We start from the raw sequence: 14,646 nt of genomic DNA, 5'->3' as shown, positions 1-14,646 counted from the left end.
GATGGAAGGTGGGAAGGGCAGCGTGCCTGAGCAGGAAAAGGAAAGGGAGAACCCACCTGCTTGGAATATGATCTGGCATGCTGCTGTTACTGTTGCACTGACAGACAGTGAGCGCGGCAGCTGGAGGTCGCCTTGGAGGAAGGCTATTCAAAGTGTTGGTGCTGACCTTTAAAAGTCCTAAAGGACCTCAGCCCTGCAGACCTGAAGAAACATCTCCACCCCCATCATTCAGCCTGGACACTGAGGTCCAGCTCCAAGGGCCTTCTGGTGGTTCTCTCCCTGCGAGAAGCAAAGTTACAGGGAGCCAGGCAGAGGGCCTTCTCAGTAGTGGCGCCTGCCCTGTGGAACACCCTCCCACCAGATGTTAAAGAGATAAAGAACTATACAACTTCTAGAAGACATCTAAAAGCAGCCCTGTGGAGCGAAGCTTTTGGTGTGTCACGTTGCATTGGTGTTTTCACTATTTTTTTGGCTGGGGGAACCCAGTCAGATGGGCAGCAAACAAACAAACGAATGAATGAATGAAGATGATGATGTTGATTAACAACATGAAGGAAATGAAGAGTGTCCTAGTAGGGCCTACACCACAATCTTATATCTACTCAAAAGTAAGTTTCACTGAGTTCAGTAGAACTTACTCCTAAGTAAGTGGGTATAGGACTGCAGCCCCAGCCTCTCTTCAGCCCTCTCCAGGCAGCACTTGAACCCACTTTCCAGCACAGGTGAGTGCAACATCTGCATTACCAATTTAAACTGGCTGAGCAATTGTATGAAACCAGGTGGGTGGCTGCAGCATCTGCATGTTGCTCCCCATATGGATTCTGCCAGCAATTCAACAATCTGAAGACTGAACCTTGGAGTGCCTCTTTTGAGAAATCTAGTGGGGGGCTGGGGAGGACTAACAAACAGGGGGGCAAAACCTGCAAGGCCAAGCCTGGTGCTGTTCCTCTCCTGCCTGCTACAAGGTCCTAGGCGGCTGTCAAGCAAATATGGATGGGCAGCCTCAGAGTATTATCTCCCTCCCACCCAGATCAGCTCATGCATTGTACTTCACTGCCGCATTTTGCTCCATTTTGCTGCCAGTCCCTATTTTTTTCAGGGCAGAAGTGTATGGGTGGGAGGGGAAGTCGATGTTTCTGCTGAGGAGAGAGAAAAGAGCCTCGTGCTACCAGCTGATCTTTGTTCCTCTTGCTTTTTCAGCTGACTACAGATGGGAGGGAGATGTCCACAGGGTGACAAACAAGAAATTACATGGGCGGCAGCAGTGAAAGTGAGGGGGCTAAGAGCTATGTTCCTTAAATATACTATTAGCTATTGTTGTTAAGCAACCACTCCTGCTTAAAGATGCTATTAAGATACAATTTCCTATTTGGGTAACTTCTCTGTCCACCCAAGTCGTGATGCTGCCCCTCGCTTACTCAGTGCATACAAAGGCATAACGGGGCTGGGGCTGGGTTACAATTCAATTAGGGGAGCAATTCAATTCGGTTCACATTTTAATGCATACCTACCTAAATTGCACTTCTTCAAACATTACACAAACCAAAATACAGCTATCCTTTGACACTTGCACTTCTCTAAATTTTGCAATGCAGTTCTCCAGCCAAGCAACGTGAACACCCAAGTAAACACTGCATAGAAATGCACATGTCAGCAAAAGTAACATAAATGCATTATAAAGGCGAACAGTTTGCAAAAAAAAGTATATCAGGCAAAACCGCATAGAAGCATGTGCATAGTAGCAGAACCTAAACACTGATTAAAAAAAATTGAGAGCTGTTTTTGTTTTGTTTTTTAAAGTAATGTAGAAATGTGAGGAACTGAGCTTAAGACTGGAAAAATGAGAAAACAAGAGAAAGCAAAATTGACAGGTTACCCCATTCCTAGTTATATGCCCAGCCTTGAAGGTTGCTCTATATTATAATCTCAAGTAAGTATTGTGGATGGGCAAAACTGCTAGGAGCAAATATGCTATGGTTTGTTTTCTTGGCCCAGCTCTTGCCTTGCAAACAAGACCTCAAATATCATGGCAACCAATTTTTTAGAAGGCTGCTTGCTTGCCCACACACATGGGGTGCATGATTAACTGAAAAATGGAAGAGAAGTGGGGAGCTCTTCCCATTGAGCAATGCTACTCTGCTTGGTTATTTCTGAAGGTGGAATAAGGTAACAGTATTATACTAGCAGGTTGGCTTTTAATCCTTCTAACCTAATATTCCCTGAAATATGATGGCTGTCCAAAGTCTCTTAAGACAAGGGTCTTTCCTGTTATCCTGGTGATTCTCCCAACTCAGGGGTGAGGTCCGGAATAGGATCTGGCTAGCAAGCTGGACCCAGAGCTCCCCCATCCCTGTATGTGAGTGGTCAATCATCAGGGGACCCAAAATATTGAAAAACAATGCTTCCAGCTCATTATTTCCAGTGGGGTAGTCTGCAAAAGCTTATGCCATAATACACTTGCCAGTCTTTAAAGTGTTTTTGCTGCATTATTTGGCACTCTGACATGTCAACATGCTTTATAATTTTTATTCCACTTCACCTAACCTATGAAACAAATGGAATAAATCTGTATGTATGTGGGGACTTATGCAAATATAGTGATTTGCCCCAAGTTACCCACTGGGCCACTGTCAGAGGCAGACTTTGCACCAGGTGTCCTTGACCAGAGACCTGCCCTCTGTCCTTATAAGCAGAGCCCTGCTAGAACAAACCAAAGCTGTGTCTGATCCAGCATCCCATTCTCCTAGTCGCCAAGCAGATGCACGTTGGAAGCCACAAGACGGGCCTGAGAGCAAAAGCCCTCTCCTCACTAGTATTCCCAGCAAGCAGGATTCAGAGACACGCAGCCTGGACAGAGAGCCCAAACACTCTCAGAAAGAGCAGCAGGAGCTGCTGGAAAGTGGGTCTGGGAGGAGGGGAGCAGCCACAGCACGGCTGTGTTTTCCATTCTGAGCTGCGTGAAGATTTTTGCAATGTGGCTCTCCTACGTAGACAGGCTTTGGCCGCCGTGTGATCCTAGGTGCCAAATCCATTCCCACCCCCAGTCCCTGCAAGTGTGCCACGTCCCACCATCCTGAGAACCAAGCCTCACTCCCCCTCTCCAAACCACTACGAAGGGGGGTGTCCCCAAGTACCAGGTGCCAATAAACATGCCTCCAGCCACAGCATTACTCACCCCAACCTACTTATCTTTCTTTTGCAAAGTTTCTGGCTCCCTCTGGGGAGATGCTGGCATGGCCCTTTCTTGCAGGGTGGGGGCGGTCTGGATTTCATTACTTGTTGCAGCCAATTCTGTTGTTCCTTTCTGCTTTCCATGTAAACATTTCCATTCCCCACCCAAATGTTCCCCACCCCACCCCCAGATTGCACGGCTAACGTTTATCCTTGAGCAGTGTTAGCAACTGCCCTCTTTGGCTTCAGACTGGATGTTTCCTCTGCAAAATATCTCTCTACCTCGGACAACAGACTGAGAGATAGGGCGGTCAAATACCCAAGAAGACAGGGCTCCTACGCCTTTAATGGCAACACAGGAAGCTGCCTTCTTCTGAATCAGACCATTGGTCCATCTAGCTTAATATTTGCCACACTGACTGGCAGCAGCTACTCCAGGGTCTTAAGCAGGGGTCTCTCCTAGCACCACCTGCCTATGCTGGGGATCAAACCTGTGACGACCTGCATGCAAAGCTGGTGTTCTGCCACAGAGCAACACTCCTTTCTTAATACTATTTATGCAGAAGAGGGAATTTTACCCTGTTCAGCTTGTCATGTGACACCTGCTGAAATCCCCTCTTCTGCACAGCTACTAGAGCCCCTTCCCCTTTTGCACCTGAGCAGCCTGCTCAAAAACCAAATACTGTGCATTAAGAGCACTCATGTATCTGGTCTCCACAAACACCTACAGCCAGATGCCTCCAGATGATTAGGCAATGAGCAAAGAATACAAATCTGCTTTACAGCAAGTCGGTTCCCCCATGGCTCGCACTATCTAGGCAGACAGAGAGCAGCTCTCCAGGCTGCTGCAGAGTCCTTTCCTGGCTAGCTGGCATCAAGGGGAGATGTCAAGGGAGGATGTGCTTCACAAAGCAGGTGCTTGGTGGGAACAGGACACCCTCCCTTTGGGAGACTTCTTGTGTGCATGTGGCTGAGGTCAAGGAGAACGGGCCAAGACTGGCGTAGAGCGACAAGCCTGCTCTAAAGACAGCTCCTTGCAGCTGCATGGTCAATGCTATCTGTACAAATAATACATAATGTTTCTTGGGAGGAAAGGGAAAGTCTTGCTTCTTCTCAAAGAGCCCATGCTCTGCAGCGGAGCCATAGGCCCTTCCCAGAATACACCTGATCTAATCATGGACTAAACAAAGGACTGAAAGCTGCCATTCGCTTTTTGCTTGCCTGTCTGTCTTCTGCAAACCCCCTCCCAGCCCTCACCACCTGACCTGCTGGGGTATCAGTTCACATCATGTTCACAAACTGACCATTACTGGCAGGGCCAGAACTCGCAGGAACTCAGTTCCAGCACCTCTCAGGGACAAGGAAGGCGTTCATGGTGAGTTCTGGCACCTCTTTTCCTAGAAAAATAGCACAGAACTGGTGAGGAGGGAAACTGCAAACAGCATGTTTCCAAACAGGGCCGCGTCTAAATTATTAGTAAAACATGGTTGTGTATATATCATACACCCCAACCCCCAAAGGAGAAACCTGGAAACTGTAGTTTGCTAAGGGTTCTGCGAATTGTGAGGAGTAACAACAGCTTCCAAGACTCAGGTGTGTGTGTGCTTTAAGGTATGGTGTGCCTTGCAGCCAGTGAGCAGGGCTAGGAAAACCTCACACAAGGTGTTGAAGAGGGGTGGGGAAACTGTGGCCCTTCAGATATTTGATTTTATACGTTGTGGTCTTGTTGTGAACCGCCCTGAGACCTCCGGGTATAGGGCGGAGTATAAGTTTAATAAATAATAATAACAACAATAATATTGCTGGACTACAACTCCCATCCATCCCAGCATGTCCAATGGTGAGAAATGATGGGGTTTGCTCTCCTTACTAGTTCTAGAAAAGGAAGAGCCCAGGATGAAACAAACTAAGCAGGGGTGGCCAACATGGAATCTTCCAGATGTTGTTTACTCTAGCTCCCATCAGCCCCATCGCCAAGGGCCAGGAACGATGGCTGCTGTAGTCCATCAACTTCTAAGGGCAGTACGTGGGGTGCTCCTGATCAAAGTGGCAGCGAGTCCGGAGGCAGGACGAAGGAGCAGAGGAAACAGTGGGCCCTAAGCCACAGGAACCTTAGGAAGAACAAAGAAAGGAAGATCAGCAAACGAGGAAGGAGAAGCTGTGAGCAAGAAGAACAGTGGTGAGTGGACAGGACAAAGACAGATAAGCTGAATAGAAAAACTGGCTGAGAGGGTTAAGGATGTGATACGGAATAAGTGGGGACCTCACGAAAGACATGCTGAAAGCCAGTTGGACGACTGGAAAACAAGTTACCTCCGAGGATGTGGCCAGGCTGCTTGGACTAGTGAAACTGACCACCTGTCTCCTTGATCTTGCCCATCCTGGCTTATAAAAGCGAGCCTGGAAGGGCTGGGCGATGGGCTCTGCGGGGTGGTGAATGCTTCTCTCTGCAAGGGAGCCTTCCCAGACCCACTGAAAGAGGCGGTCATTAAACCACTTCTTAAAAAAAAAATCTTTGGAGCTGGCCAATATGGCCAACTATCGCCCAGTCTCAAATCTTCCATTCTTGGGCAAGGTGATTGAGCAAGTGGTTGCTGAACAACTCCAGGCACACCTGGAGGATGTGGAACATTTGGATCCCTTCTAATCAGGATTCAGGCCACATCATGGGACTGAAACTGCCTTGGCTGCGCTGGTCGATGATCTTTGGCAGGCTAGGGACAAAGGTGAGAGCTGTTTCCTAGTTCTGCTGGATCTCTCAGCAGCCTTTGATACAATCGACCATAACATCCTTCTGGAACACCTAGAGGAGTTGGGAGCTGGGGGCACAATTATACAGTGGTTCCGCTCCTTTCTCCTGGGCCGTGTCCAGAAAGTGGTGTTGGGGGGATGAGTGTTCAGACCCCTTGGCTCTCAGTTGTGGGGTGCCTCAGGGTTCCGTCCTCTCTCCCATGCTTTTTAACATCTACATGAAGCCGCTGGGAGAGATCATCAGGGGGTTTGGGCTGGATGTTCATCAGTATGCGGATGACACACAGTTCTACCTCTCTTTTAAATCAGAACCAGTGAAGGCGGTGAAGGTCCTGTGTGAGTGTCTGGAGGTGGTTGGAGGATGGATGGCGGTTAACGGATTGAGGTTGAATCCTGACAAGACAGAAGTATTGTTTGGGGGGGGACTGGGTGCAGGTGGGTGTGAGGGACTCCTTGGTCCTGAATGGGGTAACTGTGCCCCTGAAGGACCAGGTGTGCAGCCTGGGAGTCATTCTGGACTCACAGCTGTCCATGGAGGTGCAGGTCAATTCTGTGTCCAGGGCAGCTGTTTATCAGCTCCATCTGGTATGCAGGCTGAGACCCTATCTGCCCGCAGACTGTCTTGCCAGAGTGGTGCATGCTCTGGTTATCTCTCGCTTGGACTACTGCAGTGCGCTCTATGTGGGGCTACCTTTGAAGGTGACCTGGAAACTACAACTGGGAGTGGCCGCCAAGACCACATAACAACGGTCTTGAAAGACCTACCATTGGCTCCCAGTACGTTTCCGAACACAATTCAAAGTGTTGGTGTTGACCTTTAAAGCCCTAAACGGCCTTGGTCCAGTATACCTGAAGGAGCGTCTCCACCCCCATTGTTCTGCCCAGACATGGAGGCCAATCGCCAAGGGCCTTCTGGCGGTTCCCACACTGCGAGAAGTGAGGTTACAGGGAACCAGGCAGAGGGCCTTCTCAGTAGTGGCCCCCACCCTGTGGAACGCCCTCCCACCAGATATCAAGGAAATAAGCAAAAATCCAACTTTTAGAAGACATCTAAAGGCAGCTCTGTTTAGGGAAGTTTTTAATGTATGAAGTTTTATTCTGTTTTTAATGTTCTGTTGAAAGCCACCTAGAGTGGCTGGGGAAACCCAGCCAGATGGGCAGGGTAGAAATAATAAATTATTATTATAATGATTAAGTGCAGGAGAAGGCTTTACATGGTTTGGTAGAAAGTTGAAACAGACTCTCGGCAGATGCACCTCCTGCTGCTGCTGCCCACCCCCCTGGTGTGCTTCTGCCTAGCTGGACTGTGCTCTGGTAAATCTGAGGATGCCTCTTTTGCCTGGGCAGACGTTGGTCAGGGCTGTGTGAGCATTTGCAGAAACTAGCCTCCTGTACACAGGAGGAAAATACAGGGACCGTGCTGGCCATTTCGGCCTCTGCTCCTGCCCCCCAGAAGGCGCTCAGAAGGAAACAGATCCCCTCCTTGAAGGATGGTCACATATGAATGGGTGGGGACTCCGGGCCCTGCAGGGCTCCTGACAAAAAGAATAGCCGCCCTTACTTAAAATTTAGCCCCTTGCAAGCGTGTGGCGTTGGCGGCCCTATGCCTATTCTTTAGTAGAAACACTGAGGCGGGAAGCAGAAAGGGCGGGTGCATCTCAGGAGTTTTTCAAACAAAATCTACGAGTCTCCTGACCTTAGATCAAAAGCCAATTTGCTGCAGAGCAACCATGAAAACTGCGCCAGTTTCAGACCACCCCATGACCCTCTGAGCAAACAGAAGTGCCTTTGCTAAGTTGACAAACTGGAAAGAATTCTGAGGAGGGTTAGAAAGATAAAGAGCACCAGAAAGCCCACTGTAGAAAGGAAAAGTTGAAGATTATTATAAGCAGCCCAGGAAGAGGGGAAACCCCACATGGGAGAACACAGACAGACGTCAGCAAAAATTGAAAGTATGAATTACTCCTGCACTGGCTCCCGGTGGAGTACAGGATCAGGTTTAAGGTGCTGGTTTTAACCTTCAAAGCCCTATACGGCCTAGGACCCTCGTATCTACGGGACCGCCTCTCCTGGTATGCCCCACAGAGGAACTTACGGTCTTCAAATAAAAACATCTTGAAGGTCCCAGGCCTCAGAGAGGTTAGGCTGGCCTCAACCAGAGACCGGGCTTTTTCGGCTGCGGCTCCAACCTGGTGGAATGCTCTGTCACAAGATTCAAGGGCCCTGCAGGACTTGACATCTTTCCGCAGGGCCTGCAAGACAGAGCTGTTCCACCAGGCCTTTGGTCAGGGCGCAGCCTGACTCCCTCCTTTGGCAATCTTTACAATACTTTAGTTTATGGTTGCCATCAATTTTGATTTTAATTAATTCTTTGATGTTTTTATAATGTTGCACTATTTTAGTGTTGTTAGCCGCCCTGAGCCCGGCTTCGGCTGGGGAGGGCGGGATATAAATAAAATTTATTATTATTATTATTATTATTATTATTATTATTAAGGCACAAAACAAGCAATGATGCGTTTAAATAAAAGGAAAAGGGTAACTGAAGAAATATTTTAAGAACCAGTGAAATAAATGGTTAATTGGGAATGAAGGTGAATCTCATTCCTTGGAGCATTTCAAGAACAGACTGAGGAGCACCTAGTGTGGGCGCTTTGACAAAGGAGGCCAAAGAGGATTCTGATTTGTGAACACACACTGGGATGATATAGGCTGGGGGTTTGCGGTGGCTGTACTTCTTACGAGGTGTAACAGGCCCCTCTGCTCTTCTCTTTGCTGTCGCCTTGACAATCCACTGCCTGTACTACTCTAGGTAGCCATTAACGCTCCTGCCGGCTCCTCCTCTATTACAGTAAACTCTCGTTTTACACGCATGTGACTTGGGCAATTTCAACCGTACACGGCTGAAGGATGGCTGGTTGAAACTGTGCAACTCAAGTCCCAAGCAAGGCGAAGCGTTGAAAAGCTCTTCACACGCCGGGGCCACTCGTGGTTACCCAGTACAAAAAGGGCTTTGAAGCTCCAGGCCTTGCGTGCTGGGCAAGTCCCGCTGTGGGCAGGGCTGTGGGAGTGCTGGAGACGCCCTCTCCCCGCACCCACCCCACCCACCTGCCAGCCACAGGGCGGCTCCAAGGATTTGGCTATATGCAATTTCCAGGCCTTAACAGAACCCCTGGAACAATGGGTAGGATTCAGCATCACATGAATACAGCCATTCCATCAGCACAAGTATTTCTGCTTATCAGATGGAACAATTTTCCCTCTCCCCCCTGTGAACTGTTCTGCGGGTTCTCCCAACACAACAGAGCAGATTTGGGGGAAGCAGGAGGGTCACTGCAGCAGTGCGAGTCCCTGAGCTGCCTTCTAGTGCACCAGGTTAGCTGAATCCAGCCCAACGTCTTTAGGATTTTTTAGCTGCTGTAGAGTTTTCTGCTATTTTAATGCATTTGCAATTTTGATATGTTGTCAGCCAGCCACTCTGCTTGGTATATTTACACTAGAAGGGCAGGAAATAAATGCCCCAATAAATAAATAAATAAATAATCAGATCTAAGCATAGGTCTGGCTGGTTCCAATATACTCAATCATATATGCAAGTTCTGCCAAGCACAGACCCACAATTTCCCCCACAGATATATATGTTTTAATGTTCCATTGAAATATTTATTTCTAGTTTGTTCCCAAACCCTAATCCACTTTGGTAGCTAGAAAGCAGCCCTGAGGTCCAGTTCCATTTGCTGCACCTACAAAGTACAATTTTCTTCAAAGCTCATCTGCTTGTAAAATAAAACACCTTCCACTTGCCATACAGCTTTCAGGGTATCTATGCTTCCATGCTAGGTTTTCCAACACCCTGCTGTGCCCCCCCCCCGCTCCTGTTTTCCTGATTTAGTTAGACTTGCAAGCAGAAAATGGACAGCAGGCGAAATCGGGGTGAATGTGGCCCTTCGGACACCATCCCTGGCAGGCAGCCTGCTCCGCGGTGGGCAATCTTGGGAGCTGCCGTGCGCCAGCCTCTCCGGGAGGACTAAGTCAGTGCCTCTTGAATTTATTGTCAATCCTGTCGGGGCCACTTCACTTCTTCCTACGTCCTCTATAAACGTTATTTTTCTACCTGCGGAGGGGCAACCAAATCACCACAACTCTACCCCAAAAAGCATCGGGGGGGGGATAGGAATCCACTTAATTGACGGCATATTAATGTGGTTGCAACAAAAATCCCTCCTGGCACTCGGGAAGCCTTCGCGACCTCTAGGCAACTCGTGGGTTCCCCTTCAGACGCGCCCGGGGAGCGAGCCAGCGAGCGAGGGCGGCTCTGGCCGGAGAAGGAGGCGTCCTTCCGCGCCCCTCTCGCCCTCGGCAGACGGGCCGCCCCGACCCGCAACCGCTGCTCATTCACACGAGCTTCCTGGCGCAGACGAAGAGCGCCGCCCGGTCCTACCTCCCGCAGAAGTCTCGGCGGCGGATCCCGCGCTGCTTTGCGGAGCCGGAGTCGCCAGGCGCCGCTTCTCCCGCGGACTCGCCTCCGCGCCGTGCGAGTGTGCGGGCGGAGGAGGCGCGAGGGGCCGGCGGCGCGGCAGAGAGAGGCGCAAGGCGGAGCGCGCGCGAAGGCGGCCCGGCCCCGGAAAGGCCCTGAGGCGGCGGCGGCGGCGGGGGCGCTCCTCGCGTGCCGCGTCCACGCGCAGCGGGCCCCTCAGCCAAGTGAAGAAACAAAAACTGCGCCACAGATAACTCGGTGTGTCCCGTGTCCCCCCCCCAGTTTGGCCACGCCCATGCCAGGGGATTCCCACAGACACGCGTGGAGCGCGGGAGGCCTGTCAGGAAAGCGCCACGTTCCGGGGCTGGAAGAAGCCCGCCTGCCTCGCACCTCGCGGGGAGGAAGAGCGCCCAGCCATGGCTTCAACATCCCTGGTGCCCTCCAGGTGTGTTTTTATGGAGGGCGAGAGATTTATATTATATTATTATATTAGTGTGTGTAAATAATTTTTTATTAAGTTTTTGAAAAATGTTATACATATAAAACAAAACCATTTCAAACATTAAAATACAGCGGTACCTAAGGTTACAGATGCTTCAGGTTACAGACTCGGCTAAACCAGAAATATTACCTCGGGTTAAGAACTTTGCTTCAGGATGAGAACGGAAATTGCGCAGCGGCAGCAGGAGGCCCCATTAGCTAAAGTGGTGCTTCAGGTTAAGAACAGTTTCAGGTTAAGAACGGACCTCCAGAACAAATTAAGTTCTTAACCCGAGGTGCCACTGCACAGCGTTCTTTCGAACCCTTAGACCTCCTTCCCTCCCTCCATGCTTCCATCTTTAAGATTAAATTTACTGAATCTTTTACCCTTATCTACCCTTATCTATAACCATAATTACCATAAAAAAGTTCACATTACAAGTGACTTTACATCCCTGCCAAAGATTTTAACTATTTACAGTGGTCTTTTAAATAAATTACAAATTTATTCCAGTCTTTAGAAAAGACTTGATCCTCCTGGTTTCAGATCTTCCCCATCAGTCTCACCATCTCTGCCTACTCCATCCGTTTCACCTGCCATCCTTCTCGGTACTCTCCTTCCTTCCTTCCATCTCTGGGCTAGTAGCATTCTTGCTGCATACATAAAAAGTCTTTTATCTTCCCTTGGTAACTCTTCACCTATTATACCTAGTAAAAAGGCTTCTGGTTTTTTGACAAGAGCCAATGGTATGACTTGGTATAAGGCAGATTCCTGTGTTCCCCTATGCAATATGGTGATCATTACTGACAGGGAAGTTTTTTTTTTAATGTTTAATGTTTTATTATGTTTTTATGTATGTTGGAAACTGCCGAGTGTGGCTGGGGCAACCCAGTAAGATGGGCAGGGTATAAATCATAAAATTATCATCATCATTACGGAGTAGGATGTCCCTATTTGCATTGGAGAAACGTATGTTAGCTTCCTGTGACATGTGAACATGGGATTGGGGTTTAAGGCTGGTCTGGCTTGCTAGGAAGAAGCAAACCACCCATAGGGGTGGGAAATCAAGCTTAATTGTGGCTTCTTGGCTTGTTTCTCTGGCTTGCACCAGAAGGGGAGCACAGCAGGAGCAATCAAGCAGTGTGCATCAGCTTAGTGGTGCTCTGCCTTTTTATGATGCGTGAACGCAGCCATTGTATGGAAAACACTTTACATAGGCTCTAAGGGTGCCTCCAGACAGGCAGTATATTGCAGGAGGGCTTCAACCGCATATCAGGAAATTCAGCTTTGCACAATTAAAGCAGACTAAAGTGTTTCATTCAATGGAAATTTTGAAGGTTAGAAATGGGACGGGGGGGGGGGGAGTATGGGATGAACAAATGGTTAATGGAAAGACATAAGCACCATGCAAGCAAACCTAGTTGAATGTTTATTGTTGTATTAATTGCCCCACAGACAAAGCAAAATAGCTGCACAATAAAGACAGGGTATAATCAAGCTCTGCATAAGCTTTATGTAAGCAAATCAGGATGGTGCCTCAATAAATAAGTTGTCTGGAGGAGCCAAAAGAGCTATATAAATGGCGGGTGACGTTATTAGTCCTTTGTGTTTGGGGTTTTCAGTAGGTGGCTCCCCCCCCCCTTTGTCCTTTCTATGAAGCAATGCTCTATAGTTCCTGCCCATCTGGATTCTCAAGGCCCACCCCTAAAGCCAACATCATTTGCACAACTCCATAGTTCAAGTTAATGCCAACCTACAGCTTGCACAAGGTCTCCTTGTGTTTCCAGTGAAGAGTGTGGGAGTGAGGCTGGGCTCCAGATAGCCAAGGCATTGAGCCAAAACATTGAAATCATTAACTGGAGAGACACACAAACACACAGGGCTTGGTTCATTCTGTCTGGTTATGAAATACTAATTTTGAGAGCTTGCAGGCATCCAGACCTGTGCACTTAAACCCACATTTCATAAACAGACACATGCATGTATGGAAGGAGAGGAATTGTGATTGTTCTTAGATTGTTTAATTTTACTGTTAAAATGTAGATTTCAAATATTAAATCACTTTTAAAAAATCAACATTCAGATACAGCATAAATGATAACAGATAATCCTGGAAGATATATGAAATCATTACACAGAAATTGTTGTAGACTGTCAATAGTGTCAGTATTAAGATCTTTACATTAAGCTTTTATACCCTCCTCACGCTTTTCATAATGCCCACAGGCAATGAAAAACATGAGGCAAAAGCCAGCAATATTCCTCCATGTTTGTAAAAACAATAAAATCATGCCATACTGCCAAAAATGAGTCATTTCTACACTGGCCCTGCATCACCTTGCACTTACGTGTCGGCTTCTCAAACAGTGCTTGCCTCCCAGGTTTTTTAGTATCAGGAATCTATAGTTGTGAGTCAAGGAGCCTCCACCCACATAGGAGTATAATAAAACACACAGACACATTATTTTAGGTTAATGGGCAAAATTAGGCCACAACTTTTATTGGTTGCAGCATGTGAGTAGTATTGGCTTAGGCATTGGATGAAACAGCAATACCAGACTCCAACCCGCACAGCCGGGAGTCATGTCAGGGTTAGCAATCAATGGGAGGAGCTTGTTGGTGCAAATACAACTGGAAGCTCCCCCATGACGTCACCGGGGGTCGTGCCATGGCCCTAGCCACCAGCAGGGCATCGGACAGGATCCACGACTGCCAGATTCCTTTAACGGAATATCCAAAGAGGAGGGGTAGATGATGGCCCATACCCAATCCTCCAACACAGCACACCTATTCCCAATGCCTAACCGCCAGTACCAGAAAGTTGTGACGAATTACTACGAGGTAGGCGAAAAAACCAAGAGGCTGGTGCCAATTTGCCAAATGGATAAAAAAGTCCTACCAGGCCCCTTGGGCAACCAAGGTGACCAACCGAAGTCCATGGCAAGGTCAATATGCAAAAAGAAGCCGACCTAAGAGGGAGGGAGATCCAAAGAAAGCAGGAACAGACTGTGAGCTGAGTGCTGCCGCGGCTGTTTAAATTGGTCAGCTGGAAGGCTTGGCCGCGGCAGCTGAAGCAATCAGATGCAGGGAGTCAAATATGCCTCCCTGCCGCCACGGAAGGCCGCTCCCGCTCACAACCCCTCCCCTCTGGGAGGAGGAGGAGGCCTTATGTTAAACGGTCTCTTTAAATGTGAAGGTTCATTATTGTTCCACAAGATGTGTATGTCTTTAAGGGCCAGAGCAAATAACGTGACCTGGTTTTACAGCTGTGAAGCCGTATAGCAGGTGCTGTTAAGTTGTGTTAATCAAGCTGTGTCAGCAGTTGGGTATAGTATATAAAGAGCAGCACCTAGCTCTCTCAGTACCCTGGGGGTTGGTCGGTCATGCTTATTGATATATTTAGTGTAAAGGAGTTTTTTTTTCTAGCTAAAGTTATTTTGCATTCCTTGTAATGCGTGGTCTCCCCAGCATGCTTTCTGCAGCGCAACTGATTTGCAAATTATCCTAAGGAAGTCACACTACTGTTGCAATAGCTGCTGATTAGAAATGACTTATCAGCTCCCTGCTCTTCGACTCTCTATCTTGCCACAGCCAACCAAAGACAGCCAACCACACCCTAAGCCACCCCCAACCTCACCAAGGAAATACAACAAGACAGCTCCTCTTTTCCGGGGGGGGGGGGTCCGGGACCTGTGTTACCCAGCAGTGGGCAGAGGGATGCTGCCCATGTCACGAGGATGCCCAGCCGCGTCATGCCCCCCGGTTG

The 14,646-nt window shown here is 48.5% G+C and overlaps 1 protein-coding gene across 12 annotated transcripts in view; it reads right to left on the bottom strand.

Moving 5' to 3' along the window:
* SORBS3 (sorbin and SH3 domain containing 3) overlaps positions 1-13,883 on the bottom strand; it is an 81,922-nt gene extending 68,039 nt beyond the window's left edge. For 2 of the 12 annotated variants that reach the window (XM_083480464.1, XM_083480454.1), the window contains exon 1: positions 13,780-13,883. The gene's annotated coding sequence lies outside the window, so the exon portion shown is untranslated. Of the gene's footprint in view, positions 1-3,175; positions 3,297-10,363; positions 10,760-13,779 lie in introns of those variants that run through there. The other 10 variants (XM_083480463.1, XM_083480453.1, XM_083480452.1 and 7 more) reach the window with 9 other exon arrangements.
* Positions 13,884-14,646: the final 763 nt, after the last annotated feature.

This window comes from Podarcis liolepis (genome assembly GCF_965112155.1).
Source record: "Podarcis liolepis genome assembly, chromosome: 16".
Lineage (NCBI taxonomy): Eukaryota > Metazoa > Chordata > Lepidosauria > Squamata > Lacertidae > Podarcis > Podarcis liolepis.
This window is presented reverse-complemented; position numbering and strand designations above follow the sequence as displayed.